This window comes from Octopus bimaculoides, chromosome 1 (genome assembly GCF_046866305.1).
Source record: "Octopus bimaculoides isolate indiv1 chromosome 1, ASM4686630v1, whole genome shotgun sequence".
Lineage (NCBI taxonomy): Eukaryota > Metazoa > Mollusca > Cephalopoda > Octopoda > Octopodidae > Octopus > Octopus bimaculoides.
The window spans coordinates 90,333,660-90,357,567 of NC_142928.1; the positions used below are offsets into that span (position 1 = coordinate 90,333,660).

At 37.4% G+C, this 23,908-nt stretch overlaps 1 pseudogene across 1 annotated transcript; it reads left to right on the forward strand.

Annotated features, from left to right (window-relative positions):
* The first annotated feature begins 710 nt into the window (after positions 1–710).
* Positions 711–21,669, forward strand: LOC106874235 (aquaporin-4-like; annotated as a pseudogene). Its single transcript, XR_008264200.2, has 4 exons — positions 711–2,060; positions 12,135–13,135; positions 15,919–15,986; positions 21,580–21,669. The product of XR_008264200.2 is annotated as an aquaporin-4-like (transcript).
* Positions 21,670–23,908: the final 2,239 nt, after the last annotated feature.

Here is a 23,908-nt window from a genome sequence, read left to right on the forward strand (position 1 = left end):
GAAAGTAATAATAACCAGAGTACAGAAAACACACAAGCCACATAGAGAACATTTTCCTTCATCAGCTACCCCCATTTTAACACCGGCGTTTCGAAGAGTATATATATATATATATATATATATATATATATATATATATATATATATATATATATAAAGACACCAACAAATATCCGCCCGACTACCGCCCAAGCTACAACGACGTCGGTCACCCCTCTGCATTAGAAACCCCTTCTACCGCCGCCGCCGCCACTCTCCCCGAATATACACTCAACACCAAAGTCGCCATCGACCTATTGATATTGTGCGGATATCATCTTCACATCCAGCATCTCCAGCATCTCCAACCGTGAGAGAAGTGGGAGCAGGAGTAGGAGTGGGAGTAGGAGATAGAACTGCTTCCACTCTATATCCCGTTCTACCAGAACATAGCGCGCTAATGTTTGTAATATCAGCTACAGAAGCATCGACAGAAGCAGCAGCAGCACCAGCAGCAGCACCAGCAGCAGCTATAACATCATCATCATCATCATCATCATCATCATCATCATCGTCATCATCATCGTCATCGCTAGTAACTTCAAAACAGAAGCAACTGCACCAGCAGCAGTATTAGAAGAAGAAGAAGAAGAAGAGGAGGAAGAAGAGGAGGAGGAGGAGGGGGAGGAGGAGGGGGAGGAGGAGGGGGAGGAGGAGGAGGAGGAGGACGAGGTAGAGGGGAGGATGGAGGAGGGGGATGAAGGAGGAGAAGAAGAAGAAGAAGAAGAAGAAGAAGAAGAAGAAGAAGAAGTAAACCAACAACAATAGAATGAGGGGGAAATGTAACAGCGTCACCAATGTCATCATCATCGTCAACAGCAACAACGACGAAGACAACAACAACACCACCGCCAACAGCAGCAGTAACATCATCATCATCATCATCGACAGCAGCAGCAGCAGCAGCAGCAGTAGAAATAATAGAGGCATTAAAAGCAGTAACATCAGCGTCTGTTATAACAGCATCGATATAATCCCAATCAAAGACATCCACACAACCATAACCGCCAACACCAGCGCCTCCACCGTCGATATAGATTCATCATTATCGTAATCGTCGTCGTCGTCGTCGTCGTCGTCGTCATCACCACCATCACCATCATATTCATCATTGTCATCATCATGCATCACTCTCATCCGTAGCAGCAACGAGGAAACGCAGGCAGAACAACATAAACAACAGCAGCGGCAGCAGCAACACTAACAAGAAAAACACCACCACCACCAACAACAACAACATCAACAACAACAACAGCAGCAACTGTGACAACAACTGTGACAACAACAATAATAACACTAGAAGTATAATAACCAGAAGACGAAAGAAAGACAGGAAAGAAATAGAAAACAGCTAGAATAAGGGCTGAGGCAACGTTAACCGCATCATCAGCATCAATAGTTGATTTCAATACAGCTTCAGCTATGACCGAAACTCCGTTCCGAAGCAAGCTGATGTCACTTAAGGAGGACTTAAAGAGTCACAGTTTTTGGAAGGCTGTCCGCTGTGAATTCCTTACTACTTTGCTTTATACTTTCATCGGATGTGGTTCTTGGACGTTATGAAGACAAGAAGAGAAACGACAGATCATGGATGAGAGACGGCTTATCGAGTACGAATTGAAAATAGCACTAACTTTCGGATTGGCCACCGCCACGTTGGTCCAGTGTGTGGGACATATCAGCGGTGCAAACCTGAATCCGGCCGTTTCTTTACATACCCGTAGCTAGTCACGCGAAACGTCAACGTGCTAAAGGCAATTTTTTATATGACAGCACAATGCGCCGGTGTCATCACAGGCGCTGGTATTTTATACGGATTAACCCCATATGAGGCGCACGGCCTATTAGGGGTTACAACGGTTCATGCCGAAATGACAAAAGGTCAAGCTTTTGGTGTAGAATTTATGATAACGTTTATTATGGTATTTACGTTTTTTGCTAACCTTGACCCCAAACGTTCAGATATGGGCTCACGATCACTTTCTACCGGATTATCTGTTACACTTGGACAATTATTTGCAGTAAGTCTGATTACACTTTATCAATTTTCTTTCCGGATTATCTGTTAGACTTGGACAATTATTTGCAGTAAGTCTGACTATACTTTATTTATCTTCCTTCCTTCTACTATTTTATTTGTATTTTTTCCTCGAACTTAACATCAAGCGGTTCCTTTTATTGAAGGATCTGGCCCTTGTGTCCAATAAGAGAAATCATCATCGTCATCATCAGTATTATTATTGTTATTTTCATTACCATCCTTCAATTCCATTTCTATTTGTTGCCGGGTGTCTTCCTCACACCTAGGGCAGAGAAACATACTGTATATATTGTTAGGCCATTAAATTAAACACACCAAATTGTTCATTTACAAAGTCATGTAATCGAGAAAAAGGAGAAGAAAAACAGAGAGAAAAAGGAAAAATTAAAAACTAATTAAATAAAAAAATAAAGGTGGAAAAGTGAAGAAAATTCACAGCTACAATGCTCTTCTCAGTACGTGTGACGTTTTAGTTAAGACAATCTTTTGCACTTCCTGCACGGATGGTAAGCCAGTGATCATTCTCAAATAATTTTCAGTTCCTTTTTTTAGTATTATTATTATTGATAATATTATTATTATTAAGGCAGAGAGTTGGCAGAATCGTTAGCATGCTGGATGAAATGCTTAGCGGTATTTCTTCTGCCGTTACGTTCTGAGTTCAAATTCCGCCGAGGTCGACTTTGCTTTCATGCTTTCAGTGTCGATAAAATTAGTACAAGTTACGCACTGGAGTCGATGTAATCGACTTGATATCTTCCCTCAAATTTGAGGCATTGTCCTTCCAGTATAAATGATTATTATTATTTTATGTTTGACTTTAGCTTTGCATTTGTACAAGTTGGCACCAAGTCTCACCCAGAGAACTCAAGAGACAACAAGTTAGAAGTTCATGTTGGTGTTATACCTAATGTGCAATATATTTGGTTTAGTACATAGTGTTGTTCTAGAGAATGTTTAAGAAACCATAAGAAAAGTATGCGTTTGTTTTAAAATTTGAGATTACATAGTATTTTATGTACGATATGAGCAGTTCCCATGTGCACTATCCTTTGAATTTCTGCCATTTTCGAGTTTCCTGGTATCTGAGCTTGGTAGGTATCAGCCTTTTTGCTATCATTTCTAGGGCAACAATGACAAGTATTGTTTTAGTCTTCAGGTTCCACATTTTGCTAATTTCTATTTCAAGATCTTTATACTTGCTCAGTTTTTGGTAGGTCTTGACAGATACGTTTATATCGATTGGGACAGTCATATGAATGAGGAGGCATGAGTTTTGTCTGAAGTCATTCAATATGATGTCTAGCCTATTTGCATCTATTTTTCTGTCAGTTTGAACGGTGAAGTTCCAGAGGAGTGAGATGTGATCATTTTCAAGTACTGGGGGTGGTTTGTGTTCCCATCAGTTTTTTATGATGAGTTAAGTCCAGGTTTTTGCAAATTACCCAGTGAATATATTGTGCAGCTCTATCATGCCTGTTGAGATACTCTGTAGGCGCAAGAAAACTGGACATGGATACAACATGATCAACGGTCTCATTTTGTTGTTGATATACATGACATATTGGGGAGCTGCAGTCTTTTAATATATTGGCCTGGTAGTTCCTTGTAGGTAGGCATTGATCTTGGGCTGCTATGATAAACCCTTCTGCTTCAGATTTTAAGACAGAAGCCATTAGCCATTGAGGATAACGGCTTTGTCAACATCGGCATTATTCACTCTCTTTGGGTGGTTGCCATTGAGAGGTTTTTCTTGCAATTTATCAGTAAGAATATCTAAGGCAGCAGTTTTAGTACAGGTTTTCATACGCATAGCTTTTTCTGCGCTTGTTTCTAGTACGTCTAATTTTGGAATTTGCTGTATTCAGAATTCACTTAGATATTTATTTTCCTGTTTTGTTACTGATGCGTATGATGCTTTCAGGTTTTGAGACATGTTTTAACATCCAGTCCTCAGAGTTTTTCAGGTTAATCTAGGCTAATTGTGACAATCTTCATTGTTAATGCTAGTTGTAAAAGTCCACGGCCTCCCTCCTTTCTTGGCAGATAAAGACGTTCTATATCTGCCTTAGGGTGGTGCGTTCTATGCATTGTCAACAGTTTTCGTATTTTTCTGTCAGCATTACATATTTCAGTAATTGACCAGTTAACGATATTGAAACTGTAAGTCACGACTGGTATGGCTAGAGCATTGATCGCTTCGATCCTCTTTCTTGCATTTAGCTCTGTCTTCAGTATTGCTCTCACCCTGCGATAACATTCTCTTCTGATCATTTCCCTCATCACTGAATGCTTGATATTGTCCCCTTCAATTAACCCTAGGTATTTGTAGCTCTCTGCTGGTTCTAACTCTTTTATGACATTTTGCTGGTCAAGGTTCACATTAGATATTTTTGTCATTTTTCCATTGATAAAGGTAGCTTTTGCACATTTATCAAGGCCAAATTGCATCCTGATGTCATCACTGAATTGTTTAACAATCACTACGAAGTTGGTCATTTTTTGCAAATAGCTTTAAATCAACCATGTAAATGAGATGATTTATATTTTTATCAAACATTTTATAACCGTACTGTGCATTATTGAGCAATTTTGAGAGAGGCGTAGGAGTGGCTGTGTGAATAGGCGCAGGAATGGCTGTGTGGATAGGCGCAGGAGTGGCTGTGTGGTAGGTAGCTTGCTTACCAATCACATGGTTCCGGGTTTATTCCCATTGCGTGGCACCTTGGGCAAGTGTCTTCTACTATAGCCTCGGGCCGACCAAAGACTTGTGAGTGGATTTGGTAGACGGAAACTGAAAGAAGCCTGTGGTATATATGCATATATATACATATGTGTGTGTGTGTGGGTGGGTATATGTTTGTGTGTCTGTGTTTGTCCCCCCAACATCGCTTGACAGCCGATGGTGGTGTGTTTACGTCCTCGTAACATAGCGGTTCGGCAAAAGAGACCGATAGAATAAGTACGAGGCTTGCAAAGAATAAGTCCTAGGGTCGATTTGCTCTACTAAAGGCGGTGCTCCAGCATGGCCGCAGTCAAATGACGGAAACAAGTAAAAGAGTAAAAGAATAAAAGAGAGAGAGAGGTAATAAGGCTAGACAAAAGAGGAGAGGTGATAGTGAGTCACCCTGGAAAATACCACATGAAATTCTTACATCTCCAACATTTAGAGATTCATTGTCACTGTTCAAAGTCAGTGTGGTTCTCCATGATCTCATACTTACAGACACAAAATCCACCTGTGTGGTAGGCTATCAAAAGCTATTTTATAGTCTATCCAGGCTATTGACAAGTTTTTGTGTCATTTGTGACAATCTTCTAAGATCATCTTATTGATGAGTAGCTGATCTTTACAACTATTCTGCAAACCGAATGATAGGCTATCATACATTAACACAGCATCCTGCCACCCACCGTAGAGTTCCAAAATATAATAAAAGGCATCAGAAAACGGAGTTTAAACTTATCTTAAAAATAAAGATATTTTCGACGCAGCGGCTCCCGCTTACAATGAGGCGCTATCGGCCAGCGAGCTCAAGGATCATATAGTATATACACCTGGATCGAGCAACCATAAAAGGAAACATCACCGCAAGACCTTACGGTTCGCTTCCTCTTCTCCCTAAGCGTCCGGATATGCGCAGGTAAGATTTTTCTTGCGTTAGTGGATAAGCATTTCATGCGATCACACAAATGTAGAAAGATCCTTACTCTTTACTCTTTTAATCTTTCACTTGTTTCAATCATTTGACTGCGGCCATGCTGGAACACCGCCTTTAGTCGAGCAATCGACCATGGGGCTTATTCTTTGTAAGCCTAGTACTTATTCTATCGGTTTCTTTGGCCGAACCGCTAAGTTACGGGGACGTGAACATACTACCATCGGTTGTCAAGCGATGTTGTGTGGGGACAAACACAGACACACAAGCATATACACACACATACAGGTATATGTATATATCAGTTTCCGTCTAACAAATCCACTCACAAGACTTTGGGCGGCCCGAGGTTATAGTAGAAGACACTTGCCCAAGGCAACACGCGGTGGGAATGAACCCGCAACCATGTGGTTGGTAAGCAAGCTACTTACCACACAGCCACTCCTGCACCTATATATAACAGACATAATTTAAGGATCTCTTTTAGATGTGCATCCAATGTTAAGAAAAAGTCACTTAGCACTCCTAAACCACGGACAGAGTCAGGTTCTTCATGCAGGATTAGAAATGAATGCCCAGTAGACGGCCGATGTAACACCGAGGATACAGTGTACGAAGCAAAGGTAGCCTCAAACAGGAGCAACACAAATATCAGTAACATCAATGCCAACATATCGACACACACTAAAATTTATGTCATATCTTGTGAATCCAAATATATATACGTATATGTATATATATATATATATATATATATATATATATATATATATATATATATATATATATATATATATATATATGAATATGTATATGTATGTGTGTGTGTATATATATATATATATATATATATATATATATATATATATATACATATATATATATACATACATATATATATATATATATATATATATATATATATATATATATATATATATATATATATATATATATATATATATATATATATATATATACATATATATATATATATGCATATATATATATATCTATACATATATATTTAAATTTCCTTTCTATTTGAAAATCAGTTATGAAAAACGTGTAGTCATTTTATTATCTTTATCTTATGATATTTACTTTGTATTATATTATACTCATTTACTGTGCTTTTAATCATTAATTTTTCTATATGTGACAGTGGATTTTCATCGATGAGTTCATGAACCTTGGTTCTTTTCCCTAAAACTATATATATATATATATATATATATATATATATATATATATATATATATATATATATATATATATATACATATACGACGGAATTCTTCCAGTTTCCGTCTACCGAATCGACTCAGAAGGGCTTTGGTTGGCCCGAGGCTATAGTACAAGACACTTGCCCAAGGTTCCACACAGTGGGACTGAATCCATGACCATGTGGTTGGTAAGCAAGCTACTTACCATCAGCCACTCCTGCGCTTTGAAATATATTTTTTTAATGTTTCAAGCGTTTTTAATTACATATTTAGAATCTTCCTCTTCTGACAATGTTTCTATTGTTTATCCAATTCAATTGAAACGCCATATTTAATATACATAAAAAAAATTTGAATTTCTTTTCCTTCATAGTAAGAAAGGAAATTGTCAAGAAAATAATATCTTTACATAACTAGTTACATTTTAGGTTACGTTTGAGAACAATTTTTTACAATAGGCTTAAATGTTTTCTCTGACCCGTTTTCTTTTCACGAGATTTATTTTGGGTAATTTATTTCTCATTTCAACTTGTACACTAAACTGCAAAAGAAACGCGATTTTTTCAAATGTCATTTTTATATAGTAAATTCTGAAAATTTATTTCGGCGATGTATGTGTAAATATTCCAAAATATGCTGGTTTATAGCTGAGATCGAAATTGCAGGTAACCTTTCAACATACCCTGAAACGTGACGGCAAAACACAGCTGCGTTGAATGCTGTGGGTGGCTGTCGCAAACAACTCTCATGAAAATCGAAATGCACGTGCATTTTGTTGGAGGTAATGGGTATTAAAATCAACTTGAACCGCGTTCCTAGCATTCATAATTTGGACGCTTTTTTGAATCGGTGTTGTTTTGGCTTTGGATTTGGTACCGTGCGCTGCGGAGTTGTTGCAGAGTTGGAGTGGTGAAGTTTTGTTGTTGATTTTCTGTTTGAATTGCTGTTTGTTTTGTTGAATAATTATTGTTGAACATTTGTTGAACTTTTGCTGTGTTGCCCCGTTGGGGGGAGCGCCTGTGAGATGGCGAACACTTCGACCAGTGAGATGGCGAGCATTTCACATTTCAACCATGTCTGAGGAAGAAATGGAAAGGATTGTAGGAGAACGTTTTGGAGGAGGAGGAGGAGGAGGAGGAGGAGGGGGGGAGGGGGAGGAGGAGGAGGAGGGGAACGAGGAGAAAGAAAAGAAGAAAGCAGCAACCACAAGGAGAAATATAGACGTTGCAAGCCTTTTAACCAAGGAAAAGGTTGAGGAAGAAAAGGAAAAAAAAAAAAAAAAAGAAAATGAAGTTTGCCGCAGCATCGGGGGAAAAGTCGAAGAAGATTAATATGGAAAATCTACAAAGACACAAAGAAATGTCGGCCAGGGAGGGAAGTGAAACAAGGCTAATACCTCCAAAGGAATTACAAGTAAACGTGAAAAAAGGACGATCGTATATAAAACATACAAAATAAAAGAAAAGAAAATTGATTATGTCGTCGAAAATGAAATCGTGATATGTCTAAAAACCATCTGGCATAATATACGATATATCACCAGAGGCAAAAAGTACACGACAGTAGCAGTTAGGTTGGAGTCAGAGGAGGAAGCAAGATACTATTCCATAAGTCCATTGAAAACGGAAGAGATCGTTCTTCTGCCAATATATATGGGTAGGAGGACGTCTAGAATTAACATAAGAGGAATACCTCCTGAGGTGGACCCAGAGTGGATGGTTACGGCGGTGATAGACGGACTAGAAGAAAAAATTAGTATCTTAGAAGCGGAAGTATTAGAACCATGCAACTGGCACGACCAGGACATTAAAATGATTATTCAAGCTGAACAAACCACACTGGAAGAAATAACAGAAACCATCGTGGTTCGTGAGACCCGAATGGTTGTAATGGTGGAAGGGCGTCAGCCGCGATGCTCCCAGGGTGGCAGAAAAGGCCAATTCATGATTATATAAATTTTTATTCTCATTTCATGTTATACGACCCCCAGATCATATTGTGCTGTCCCCTCTATGTTCATCCTTGGTGGACAATAATAAAATCATTCATAATTTGGACGCATCAGATATGACCCGATTGTCAGCAGCGCAGAGAAAACAAGCTATCGGCCGATTGCAAGCAGGGTAGCACCATCTATCGCTTGCAACAGCGATACAACAACACCAACAGCACTACAGACCGTGCCCGCAGAAGACGCCCCCTGGTGATCACGCCCAGGCAGGACCGCTTCATCCACCTGCCACACCTCGGTGATCACTTCAGACCAGCCAGCGTGACAGCTCGCGAGACCATTGGCATTGGACAGCGAATCATCAAAGACGACACTGTTCGACGTCGACTGGCCACCAACAACCTGCGTTGCCGTCGTTCTGCTTGAATGCTTGTCGCCAAAACCCGCCACCGTCAGGCACGACTACAATGGGCTACACAGCACCGACATTGTTGGCACCAACGATGGAGGTCGATAGTCATCTCTGACGAGAGTCGGTACTGCATTTCCACCTCGGATAGCAGTGAGGGTGTAGCGTAGGAGAGGTGAACGTTACAGAGACGTATGTGTCATGGAGAGAGACGCGTGAGGTGGCGAAAGTATCATGATTTGGGGTACTATAGGCGTAAATCAGAGATTTGGGTCCCATGCGTTCCAAAATGTTGTTGCATGCAAATGGAATGGTAGCACAGTGCAGCACTATGTTGACCAGATCCTAAAATCTTACATCGTACCATTCTTCGCACGTCATCATAGCCACGTGTTCCAGCAGGACAATGCACCCTCTCACACGGCCAGAGCTACCATGAGCTTCCTTCATCAGCAGAACATCAGAGCTATGCCGCGATCGGCTCTCACCTCTGGGGTGAAATCTAGAGACGGCTGAACCAGGTGGTCCCAAGGCCGACAAGTCGTGTGGAACTGGAGACAGCTTTCCTCAGAGTGTGGGCACAAGTGCCAATGGCTTTTGTGAACCACCTCATGCAATTCATGCACCGACGGTGGATGGCCGTGGTTTACACCCAGGGAAGGCATACACGATATGTTACCTTCTACAATCTCGATGTGCTGGATCCGAAGACTACCAGAACACATGACAACGACACATGACAACGACCCCAAGACTGTGGATAAAATGCATCCAATAAATTGACTTTATCACATTTATCTCTGGCATAATGGAATTAAAACATATTTCACAGTCACACCCGTCTCGCGTTTCTTTTGTGGTTCGGTGTATATTGAAAAATGTTTTCAAGACTGTATTGAGCCTTTATTTGCTTTCATGACAGACAGGTTTTGAAGTAATAAAAATATTCAAACTATAAAAATTGTGCGGGGAGGTGAGATATTTAGCACACACCATATAGAGGTAAACAGGCAGAACATGGAGAAAGAGAGAGATAAAGAGAGGAGGGGAAAAGAAAGAAAGTAAAAGTGAGAGAACTAAAATGAGGGTATTTCTGAGAAAGTGGTTGTATTATGTTGCTTCATGCTGGAAGAAAAATAGAAGTAGCTATAATATACTGTTAAATAACCCAGGAGACTAGAAAATCTTTATGGAACTCAAAAGCTGCTGTGAATATTGTGATAAAAGAAATAGGGCGGTAATGATATTTGCCTGAAAATCATCCAATATTTTGTAAATGATATTGTAATATTTTCGTAAATATATTATATTATTTTAAAAAATAATTATTATTATCCTTAAGACATTTAATGACCCAGAAAAATGTGTTTCTAAAATACATGCAGGTTAACAATTCATTGTTGGACTACGTTTCATGAAGTAGGAGGTGTTAAGATTAGATTAACAAGTACATCGATGTTGTTTATATTTTATTGAACCAGAACAAGGTTGGTACTGAGGTTCAACTTTATTATATCATTATAATAGCATAACAAATCACATTGAATGACAACCAGTAATTTCGTAACTGCACATACCACACCTACGTTTGAATACACAATCTCCCCCCCTCTCTCTCTCTCTCTCTCTCTCTCTCTCTCTCTCTCTCTCTCTCTTTATATATATATATATATATATATATATATATATATATATATATATGTGTGTGTGTGTGTGTGTATATATATATATATATATATATATATACACCGAGACCTTTGGAAATATGCTGTGCGTGAGAAGACCCGGAAAGCCAAGTGAGACCATAACCCGTAGCCTTTGCCAGGGGTGTAGCCAGCCCACTCATGTGTACCTTTCCTTCATTGGACACTAAACTCTGCTTGCGAAGACTTGTTGGGGCAAGTGAAATCGAAATCGAAATTGAACCGAATTCGATGACTGGCACCCGTGCCAGTGGAATGCTAACAGCACCATCCGAGCGTGATCATTGCCAGAACAGCTGTCTGGCTTCCGTGCCGGTGGCACGTAAAAGCACCCACTACACTCTCGGTATGGTTGGCGTTAGGAAGGGTATCCAGCTGTAGAAACTCTGCCAGATCAGATTGGAGCCTGGTGCAGCCATCTGATTCGCCAGTCTTCAGTCAAACCGTCCAACCCATGCTGGCATGGAAAGCGGACGTTAAACGACGATGATGATGATGATGATGATGATATATATGTATGTATATATATATATATATATATATATATATATATATATATATATATATATGTGTGTGTGTGTGTGTGTGTGTGTGTGTGTGTGTGTGTGTGTGTGTGTGTGTCTGTGTGTGTGTGTAAGACAAGGCGTAAATAACGGTCATTACACATTTTTTATAATCGTAAATTCGACTTACAGCCGCCTCAAGTAGTGATTTATTTACTGTTCGTTATTTAAAACTTTACTCAATCGGCTCATTGATCCGTTGAGAAAAATTGAACGATCTTAAAAATTACTACTGCTTTCTTCGGAATCATTTCTGGCTTATAACCAAGCAAAACACTGAAGGAATGGTACAGGCATGAGGCATTGTTTGTTATGGATTTTAATATTTTGTTCATATGCATTTAATCATAACTTATATTCCAATAATTATTCGTACTATTGGGTTGAGGAATAATTCATGGGCATTTATTTTCAAATTGCAAAATGCACGCAGAAATAAAATTCGTTGGCAAAATGTTTTATACTTTTTAAAAGAGAATTTATTGCTCTACGAGATAGTGAGTTTTGATTTCTTTAATTTTGTTGATTTTTGTGTATTTTCAGATCATTAAATTAGAATGTCAAGTGAACAAAACTGAGCATTTTCGATACCATTTGCTTTTTGCATTTAATCGAGGTGTTAAAGCCACAGAAACTGCTCATGAGATTTGAACTGTCTATGGAGAAGGAGCAATGCTTCAATATACCGTCCGCCTTTGTTTTTCGCGCTTCAAAAATGGGAGTTTGGGCCTCAAAGACGTATCACACGCCAGTCAACCAACTGAGTTCAATGAAGTGCGATTGAATCAACTTCTTCACGAAAATGCATGTAAAACGACTGGAGAATTGGCGGTGTAGATGGATTGAGATAAAAAAGACTATGATGAACCACTTTCACTCAATCGGCAAGGTTCAGGAACTTGGCGCTTGGATGCCTCACACTTTGAGCGAAAACAACAACAATCAACGCTCCACAATCACCACCAGTTTGCTCGCCCGACATCGCTCAACACATCGTCACAAACAACGTTTTCTTTACCGCGTTGTCACCGGCGTCGAAAAATGGTGCATTTACGTCAATATGAAGCAGCGAAAAGAATGGCTCAGACCCGACAAAAAAGCAACTCCGAGAGCTAAGCAAGACCTTCACCCTCTAAAGAGTATATTTTGTGTATGATGGGTCTGGGAAGGAGGCAAAATTCATTACGAACTGCTTGGGCGCAACCAAACACTCAATGCAGATCTCTACATTCTACAACTGCACCGGCTCAACAAAGTAATTCATCAAAAAAGACCGAATATGCGTTCTTCTGCAAGACGACAACGCCTGTCAACACATCGCCAATATGATCAAACCCGTGTATCAAGAACTCAAATGGGAAGCGCTGCCCAATCCTCTCCAGATTTAGCGCTGTCAGATTTTCACCTCTTTCGACCGCTTTCGAACGCTTTGCTCAGAGTATCATTCAGTAATGACGTGGAATTGAGGTCTTAGTTGGACGAATTGTTTTAGTCGAGACCGGGAAATTTCTAACGCCGATGCATCGAAGACGGAAACAATAATGGTGAGTATATCATTGATTCATTTATTGAAAATGTTTTGTTTAGAATAAATTTGAAAAAATGCTCATGAATTATTCCTCAACACAATATATTTACTCTGATGCCTCACATCCTGGATGATTCATTTTGAAGACACTTGTACTGCTGTTGAGAAGTATGCACTACTTATTCTCATTCCTTGATAACGGTGTCAGACTTGTTATTTTTCCAATCTTTCTTTTACAATGGATGATTACATCTCAGGGAATAGTAGAGTTATTTTCAGTGACCATGTTTTACTGATGATAGTGCCATTTCTCAGTCATTTTCATCTTATACTTAGTACATAATTTCTAGTACAGAAATGCCACCACTTTGATGTGTCTGTGAATGTACTTGGCTTTCGCCACTTCCATGCATCCAGTGGCAATACGCATAACGATTTCTTCGTATTTCCACAAATTCTACCCCATGACCTGTTCCATAGTTGATGACGCAAGTGATGAAGAGTGAATAACATGTTGCAACGAAGAGTGAAAAGTAGACGACTTCTATATGCATTCAGTTGACAGAATGTTAATAAAGTGTTTGACAGCACTCGTTAATTTGCACAAAGAAGCTGAACACCAGTAAATTAGAATAATCTACCCGACTAAAAAAGCAAAACTAAAACAAAGATAATATTTTAATGAGAACCTTTTTTGTACCAATCTCAGCTCGAAGAGTGGTAGCAGAGGGATAGAGATATGATGTCAACTAGACTAGTAAGTCCTCTCTGATACCGGTGTGCAAGGGGAATCTAAAATGTTTTCCATAATTTTAGGATTATCATTATATATTATTTCATATCAGTGTGGTTTCAAATAATTTCATGATTGTTCCATGTCGTTTGCAAAATTTTAAACCCAACCATTGTATAATGTCCTCACCCGTCCACTGATGTTTACAAAAATTTGTAGAACCACTAGTATTGTAAACCCCCACCTTTGTAATGCTTATTGCATGTACGTACGAGCCTTTTGTGTTTTATAAACATCATCATCACCACTGTTGTTGTTGAAGCTTTTACAACTCTTGTTGCCATTCTTTTCTACTTTAGGTACAAGGCCGGACATTTTTGGGGAGGGGAGGGGCCAGTCGATTAGGTCGACCCCAGTACACAACTGGTGCTTAATCTATCGACCCCGAAAGGACGAAATGCAAAGTCGACCTCGGCGGAATTTGAACTGAGAACGTAAAGACAGACGGAATACCGCTAAGCATTTCTCTCGGCGTGCTGACGTTTCTGTCATCGCCTTCAACTCTTGTTGTCATTGTCGTTCATTGCCTTAGAACATTGCATGTTTTTCACATTCCCGTCACTGACCACTCACCACAAGAATATCATGTTTCATCTTTCATGTTCCAAGTCTATTCTGGCATGACACTTCTTATTTACGATCCACCACTGATATAGACAGACACAGCTCATACATATCTATCCCTTGCGACCTTTAAGATCTCTGTATCTATTCTATTTATCACTTTATCTTCTTCTTCTACATTTAGATTGTTCCTCACCACCCTTCACCAACCCATCTAAATAGCTTAGATGTAGCTTACTTGACTATCCAGTCTTTCTCTTATTACTTCCTAGATTACCCGCCCCACCGATATGACTCTCTTTATTTTTTATTTCTTTATTTTTTATTTTATTTTATTTTAAGTTTTATTTTTATTTTAAGTTTATTCTTACTTTTTTACATGAATATCTGTGTATGTATTCTATTGTATTCTATTGTTCTTAACCACCAACTTAACACTACACACTGAATCGTGGCAAGGTATGGAAGGTTTTCGGAGGACCGGAGAGATTATGTCTGGGTGGAGAATTATACGAGATATAGTACTATACAGAATACCGAAAAGATCTTCACCTCTTACATCACACATTTCTTCCTACTTCAACGCCGAGATGGTATAATTTCCTGGGAGAGAGATAATTTTGCGGCTGAGGATAGCTTTACATTGTAAATTATACACATATTATATTATGCTATATTATATTATATTATATTATATTATACACATGTAAAGCTTGAAACACGTGTACCGCGGAATCCTTTGTAGTTTTGTTGTTATTTTTTGGATTTACAATTTATTCTTTCACCGCAGCCACTAGCTGGAATACACAGGTGCTTACAATTGTCAAGTATTACCTCTAAATTTCAATTTACCTACTAGATAGATAGATAGATAGATAGATAGATAGATAGATAGATAGATAGATAGATAGATAGATAGATAGATAGATAGATAGATATGTTTCTTTATTGGCCACACAAGGCTGAACGGACAGGAGACAAAATACAAAGTAGAGTTTTTCTTTTAGGGAAGGAAAGAAAAAAGGGTGGGGTAGCCTTTTGATCAAAAGGGATCGTGGTAAAATAACAGAAACGATCTATAGGTATCGTGTATCACAGAAGTGTCATAGTGTAAAATGGGAAACAGTTTAGGCTTAAGCATGGAAAGAAAATCCTACGGAAAAGACCACCGTAACCTCGGGCAATAATGTCATGCAAAAAACATATTACAGTAAATGACTCTCTTTTTTTCTTTATTTTCTGGTTCATAGGACTATGCTCAAGGTGGCTCCGTCATTCACACGTGCCATCCTTGTTACATTCACCCATCGTTTTTTGAAATATTCATTAGACAAAACTTCCCTCTCTACTCTCACCTTCCTCTTCAAGTAATACTAGAAGTTCATAGAGATTTACCAGAGAAGAATAGATATATATTCTTTATTTTCTTTTTCTTGTTTCAGTCATTTAACTGCGGCCATGCAGGAGCACCGCATTTAGTCGAAGAAACCGACCCCAGGACTTATTCTTTGTAAGTACTTATTTTATCGGTGTCTTTTGCCGAACCGCTAAGTTACAGGGACGTAAACACACCAGCATCAGTTGTTAAGCGATGGAGGGAGGACAAACACAGATACAAACAAACACACACATGCACACACACACACACACACACACACACACACACACATGCACACACACACATACACATACACGCACACACACACAAACATACACGCACACACACACAAACATACATATATATACGACGGACTTGTTTCAGTTTCCGTCTAACAAATCCACTAACAAGGCTTTTGTCGGCCCGAGACTTTAGTAAAAACACTTGCCCAATGTGCTACGCAGTGGGACTGAACCCAGAACTATTTGGTTGGTAAACAAGCTACTTACCAAAGACAAAGACAGCTGTATGTACAACAAGCAAGTGTATTTATTTGACGCTCGGGAAACATGAAAAACTCTTTTGCGTTTCGAGCCAACGGTCTTCAACAGAAAGGAATAAGAAAAAACATAGAAATAATGAAAAAATTTGTAGATTTCTGCGGTCCAGCATGTATATATATATATATGTGTGTGTGTGTGTGTGTGTGTGTGTGTGTGTGTGTGTGTGTGTGTGTGTGTGTACGACAGGTTTCTGTCCGTTTACGTCTACCAAATCCACTTACAAGGCTTTGGTCGGCTCGAGTCTATAGTAGAAGTCACTTGCCCAAGATGTCATGCAGTGGAACAGAACCCGGAACCATGTGGTTGGGAAGCAAGCTCCTTATATATATATATATATATATATATATATATATATATATATATTCAATAATAATAAAGGATAAAATTAATTAATTAATAATTGATCATTTTACCAAGTAGTTCGGTGTGTTAGAATAATCTTTATCGGTAACCTTATACAAAAATTCCATAATTATAAGCATAATTATGCTTATAATTTATATAATTTATATATATATGTATGTATATATATATATATATATATATATATATATATATATATATATATATATATATATATATATATATATGTATATTACAAATTAAAAGGGTAAAGGATTATCAATTTATTAATTAATAAATCAATTAACAATTAATAATTTTTACCAACCCCATCGGTATGAAAGCACCATTATTGGTGGAGAACTTATTTAAAAGCTCATATATATTTATAAATATAATTAAGGGATCAGGGTTAGGATATTTTTTAAATAATTTTTCTATCTTTATATAATAAGTATTTCATATTAATTCATTTGGTACTTATTGTTGGTTGAGATATATATCTAATTATTGTTCTACTTACGATCTGACGAGTAGCTATATTTTTGAATAGAACTTATTTTCGATAATTTCAATTGATTTTAATCGATTTAAATTTCTTTTCTATTTGAAAATTGGTTATGAAACACGTGTAATCGTTTTATTATATTTATCTTATGATATTTACTTTACTTTATATTATACTCATTTATTGTGCTTTTAATTATTAATTTTTCTATATGTGATAGTGGATTTTCATCGATGAGTTCTTGAAAATTGGTTATTTTCCCTAAAACTATATATATATATATATATATATATATATATATATATATATATATATATATATATATATATATATATATATATACATATATATGTATATATATATATATATATATATATATATATATATATATATATATATATATATATATATATACCGGAGTAAGCACATGAAATGTGCAACAAGGTGGAAAAAAGAGTACTCAAATACCAGAGGAAGAGTAATATGCTTTATTTAAAAGCAGCAGAAATATAACAAAAAAACCGTTACTCTGAGTTTCACGTTCCCGTTCATCGGACTGTCCGACGAACGGGAACGTGAAACTCAGAGTAACGTTTTTTTTGTTATATTTCTGCTGCTTTTAAATAAAGTATATATATATATATATATATATATATATATATATATGTATATATATGTATGTATGTATGTATGTATGTATATATATATATACATATATTTATTTATTTATTTATTTATTTATTTATGTGTTTCAGCCGAGTGGCTGCGGTCATGCTGGTGCACCACCGTGATTTTCACGTTCCTTGCATGGCTCTTCTCCCCCACCTGACATGGTCCAATCAAGAGTTTTGATGGCACATCTGGTGTATAAGACAATTTGACATAGCTGCCCTAAACTGCGTCTCATTACGAGCCATTGGTTCGTCTGGTATCGTGGAGAGGAAAGCGTCAAGTTTTGTCTTGAAGACCTCCGCATCCATGTCTTGCATGTCTCTCAGACGTTTTGGCAGAGCATTGAAGAGCTGAGGTCCTCTGAAACCGAGGCTGCTGCAGTATCTCGTTCTTATGTGAGATGCAGTGGACGGCACCTTTGGCACCATGCAGTGGCGACCCGTGCGGGCATTCCTGTAGTACTTGATACCAAAGTTTGGCACCAGTCCTTCCAGTATTTTCCATATGTATATTATTGCATATCTCTCCCGCCTGCGCTCCAGGGAGTAGAGACCTAGTGCCTTCAGTCGCTCCCTGTAGTTCATCTGTTGGACTGTGGCGATCTTTTTTGTATAGTGCCGCTGAATTGCCTCGAGTTCTGCTGTCCGCTTAACACTGTGTGGTGACCACAACTGAGAGCAATAGTCTAGGCGGCTCAGAACAAATGTCTTCCACAGAGACTACATGACTTTTTGATCCCTTGTACGGAATGTCCTCAGTATCCACCCTGCCAGTTGTCTGCACTTTGCTGTCAACTTGACAATGTGCATGTGAAATGATGCATCACTACACATATTGATTCCCAGATCTCTTACTGTTTGTGGTTCTGGGATTGCAGTACCTCCAGGCCCTGTGTATGCCAATTGGGAGATACATATATATATATAAGTATATATATATACATATATATACATATACAAGTATATATACATACATATGTATAAATATATATATATATATATATATATATATATATATATATATATATATATATATATATATATATATATACATATATATATATATATATATATATATATATATATATATATATATATATATATATATATATATATATATATAATATATATATATATATATATATATATATATATATACATATATATATATATATATATATATATATATATATATATATATATATATATATATATATATATATATATATATATATATATATATATATATATATGTATATATATATATATATATGTATATATATAACGAGCATATGACTTCGTGTTTAGTGTGTTGCACTCACGATCGCGAGATCGCGGTTACAATTCTTAGATCGGATGATGAGTTGTGTTCTTGAGCAAGACACTTAATCTAATTTCGCTCTCCGATCACTTAGACACCTGACGTGTAAGTACACTGTGTACTATTGCTGTATAAGCCATGCGAATTTGATGGAGGTAAGATGCAAATACACAGCACATACATCTGGTTTCTATAAACAAATTATTTGTGCAGGTCGATCGACAACACACATATCATCATCCACGGGAGAATTCATCGTAAAAAGATATATAATGGAACACACACACACACACACGCATGCACACACACACACACACATACACACATACACACACACATGCATGCATACACACACACACACACACACACACATATATATATATAGATATGTATATACAGAGAGAGAGAGAGAGAGAGAGAGAGAGAGAGAGAGATCGCTAGATACATAGGCGCAGGCTGTGTGGTAAGAAGGTTGCTATCCAATCACATGTTTCCGGGTCCAGTCCCACTTCATGGCACTTTGGGCATGTGCCTTCTATTATAGCCTCGGGTCGGCCAAAATATTTTGCGTGGATTTCGTTGACGGAAACTGAAGGAAGCACGTCGTATATATATATATATATATATATATATATATATATATATATATATATATATATATATAGAGAGAGAGAGAGAGAGAGAGAGAGAGAGAGAGAGAGAGAGAGAGGAGGCCACTAGGCGGACTATATAATAAGAACTAATAAGAAAATGAAAAAGGTAATCAATAAGCCTATTTAATGTTAATGAAAAGAAATTTATACAGATGTTTACAAGAGTTAATTCTTTCATTTCTCGAATTTAAGATAGATAAATTCATTTTCATAATTATATAAAACTCTTCAAGGCATAAAAGACACGTTCTATTTTTAATCCTATAAAAGGGGGCAGAAGAAACAATATTCCAAGAAATTGAGAAATTTATGTTGTCTCTTTTAAGTTGCCATACTTTTTTGGATAAACTAGTACTACTTTCTTTACGAGGTTCATTAAAAATGATTTATGCTTATTCAAGAGTAATTTAAGAGAAGTCTGCCTGCAACCTATATAATGAAACCTAGAGAAATCATGTGTTGTAATAGTTGCTTTATATACAACATTTTTCATTTTACAATAACCTTTAACCTCACATGTGTTAGGATTTCTACAGTTACAATTGTTACTAATATTAGACGTACTATTGTTATGTGTATGCGTGTTGATAGAAGTATAGTTTGTGTGAGTATGGGGATCGCTGGTAGAAGGTACAGAGCTATTTGAATAAGTGGGGTTACTATTAGTAGTAGAGGAAGTTAAATTCTTGCAATAAATATTTAGTTTTCTATTGTTAAAGTAAAAAATAATCCTAAATAAGTTAGGAGAAACAGAAAAGCCAAATCTAATCATCCTGTAATTGAACATCCCAACATACCTAGATTTACTAAAATTTGATTCAATAATAGAACGAATAGACTTTATAAAATTAGACTTCAAATGTTTAGCAAAAGGAAATATAATCCAAATTATGTTATTATTGTGTTTCTTATTGGTATGGTGGTTTTATTAGACGGGTCATCCATTCAAATAAAAGGTATAGGTTTCTTTTTACCTTTCGTATTAACATTGCTATTGTTCTTATTATTATTAATATAATTAATATTATTATTATTATTATCACCATTGTTATTATTATTAAAATATATATATCTATATATATTGTGCACTGTTCCGTGATGGTAACATCAAGAATAAAGTACTCCAACTGGTGAGAGATAAATAGTATTTAATAAACATAATACATGTTTTTATATGCTAGTAATATATTCATGTGCTGAGAACATGCCAAAACGATGCACGAGGCATACCCTGCCTGCACATAAATTCTTTCGAAAGAAATCTGAACAATCAAAACATTTTGATTCACCTGTCTACTAGTTTTGATGATAATCAAACTGAAGTTTAATGAATTCGAGCCACTCTCCCAATGAATATCTCTGCCAAATTTAGTGAAAATCCAATCCGCCCTTTTTCAGAAATTTTGCAAACTCACAGACAAGCAAAGACTAGCGACTACAATACATTGCTTTCGCTTACGCGCGCAGGGTAATTATGTCAGTCCTGCCAGAATTGTGTTTTGTTTCTCTCTTTATTTATGCGGTTTTATTTTCGAAATATATTTAGGTTCGTTTATATGTCTAAATAGATGAGAGTGGTTATAAGTTATTATGTTTGTGGTTTAAAAACGAATACGTGATACTGTGATTTCCAATAATTTTTGCATTTTGTCTTTTACTTATTTCAGTCATTGGACAGCGACCATACTGGAACACCGCCTCTAAATGATCGTTATTCGATGGATATCGACTGGTGAAATAAATATGTTTATCTGATACCTCCTGACTTTTATCCATTCATTCTTTCTTTTTTCTATACACACACACACACACACACACACACACACACACACACACACACACACACACACACATATATATATATATATATATATATATATATATATATATATATATATAATCAAAATAAGCAATAGGATATCAAGTAGTGATGAAGTACGACCGTTTCAAGCGACTCCATTTAATTGAACAATGCAAATCATCGCATCAATTTAAATGCTGCACAAATAAATAAATAGAATTTTAACCTGTCGGAGACGTTAATATAATTTTTCTTAAATACTTTGACAGAGCAAGAAAATGGAAGAAATTCATGCTGTCGCTATTGTAGCTAAGAATAAACTACCTTTTCAAGAATCGTATGAAGCCCATTGGGGTCATAGATTGTAAAGGATTGTAATTAATTTCTAATTCATTTATCTCTTTATCAACTACTAAATCTAAGACTAGAATACTATGTCTGTTTTGAATAAAGGGCAAGAGTGAGTTGACAGCTCATGGCAAGGTGTTTATGGCCATACCAGTTTAGATAAAACATTGAGATGTTCATATCATTTACAAAGAATGCATAACATCATAAGAAACAATGTGAAACAAGTGGCTAACCTATTAGATATGAATCTGCCTGAAATTGTTGGCAAACACACTAATGCCAGTTGTCTACCGGCATGAGTTGAACGGTTTGATAGGCCAGCTAGGGAGCTGTCCAGATTAAATTGTCTGTTGTGACATGGTTTCTACAGCTGGGTGCCTTTCCTAACACCAACGACTTTCACAGAGAGTGCTGGCTGCTTGCGATGGGTGGACTTCTTTCAGTTTTCATCAACCAAATCCAAAAACAAGGCTTTGGTCAGCCCAAAGCTATAGTAGAAGGTTCTTGCGCAAGGTGCCACACAGTAGCATGCGGTAGAGAAGCAAGCTTTTTACCACATAGCCACACCTGCGAATATATATTTTTATCACATAGCTACGCCTGCGCATATTTATATATATATATATATATATATATATATATATATATATATATATATATATATATATATATATATATATATATATATATATGTATATATATATATCTTTTTTTTTTTTTTTAATTTATGGGTCTCAGCCAAGTGGCTGTGGTCATGCTGGAGCACCACCGTGATTTTCCGTCTTTATGCTTTGCTCTCTTCACGTTCCTTGCATGGCTCTTCTCCTCCACCTGATATAGTCCAATCAAGAGTTTTGATGGCACATCTGGTGTATAAGAGAATTTGACATCGCTGCCCTAAACTGTGTCTCATTTCGAGCCATTGGTTCGTCTGGTATCGTGGGGAGGAAAGCGTCGAGTTTTGTCTCGAAGACCTCCACATCCGTGTCTTGCAGGTCTCTCAAATGTTTTGGCAGGGTATTGAAGAGCTGAGGTCCCCTGAAACCGAGGCTGCTGCAGTATCTCGTTCTTATGTGAGATGCAGTGGACGGCACCTTTGGCACCATGCAGTGGCGACCCGTGCGGGCATTCCTGTAGTACTTGATGCCAAAGTTTGGCACCAGTCCTTCCAGTATTTTCCATATGTATATTATTACATATCTCTCCCGCTTGCACTCCAGGGAGTAGAGACCTAGTGTCTTCAGTCGCTCCCTGTAGTTCATCTGTTGGACTGTGGCGATCTTTTTTGTATAGTGCCGCTGAATTGCCTCGAGTTCTGCTGTCCGCTTAACACTGTGTGGTGACCACAACTGAGAGCAATAGTCTAGGCGGCTCAGAACAAATGTCTTCCATAGAGTCAACATGACTTTTTGATCCCTTGTACGGAATGTCCTCAGTATCCACCCTGCCAGTTGTCTGCACTTTGCTGTCAACTTGACAATGTGCATGTTAAATGATGCATCACTACACATGTTGATGCCCAGGTCTCTTACCGTTTGTGGTTCTGGGATTGCAGTACCTCCAGGCCTTGTGTATGCCAGTTGGGAGGCACTTGTGGCCTTGTAACGCAGTACTTGAAATTTTTTTGCATTTAACTGCATATTATTTTGCTCTGCCCACTCGTATATTGCATTTAGGTCATTCTGCAGGCTTACAATATCATCAGGATTCTTTATTGCCTGAGATAGTTTTGTGTCATCAGCGTAGCTAGTGACAGTGGCTCTCCGAGTGACCGTGGGCATGCCCAGAAGGGCCACTATGAACAGTAGTGGCCCCAGGACAGTTCCTTGCGGAACACCGCTCAA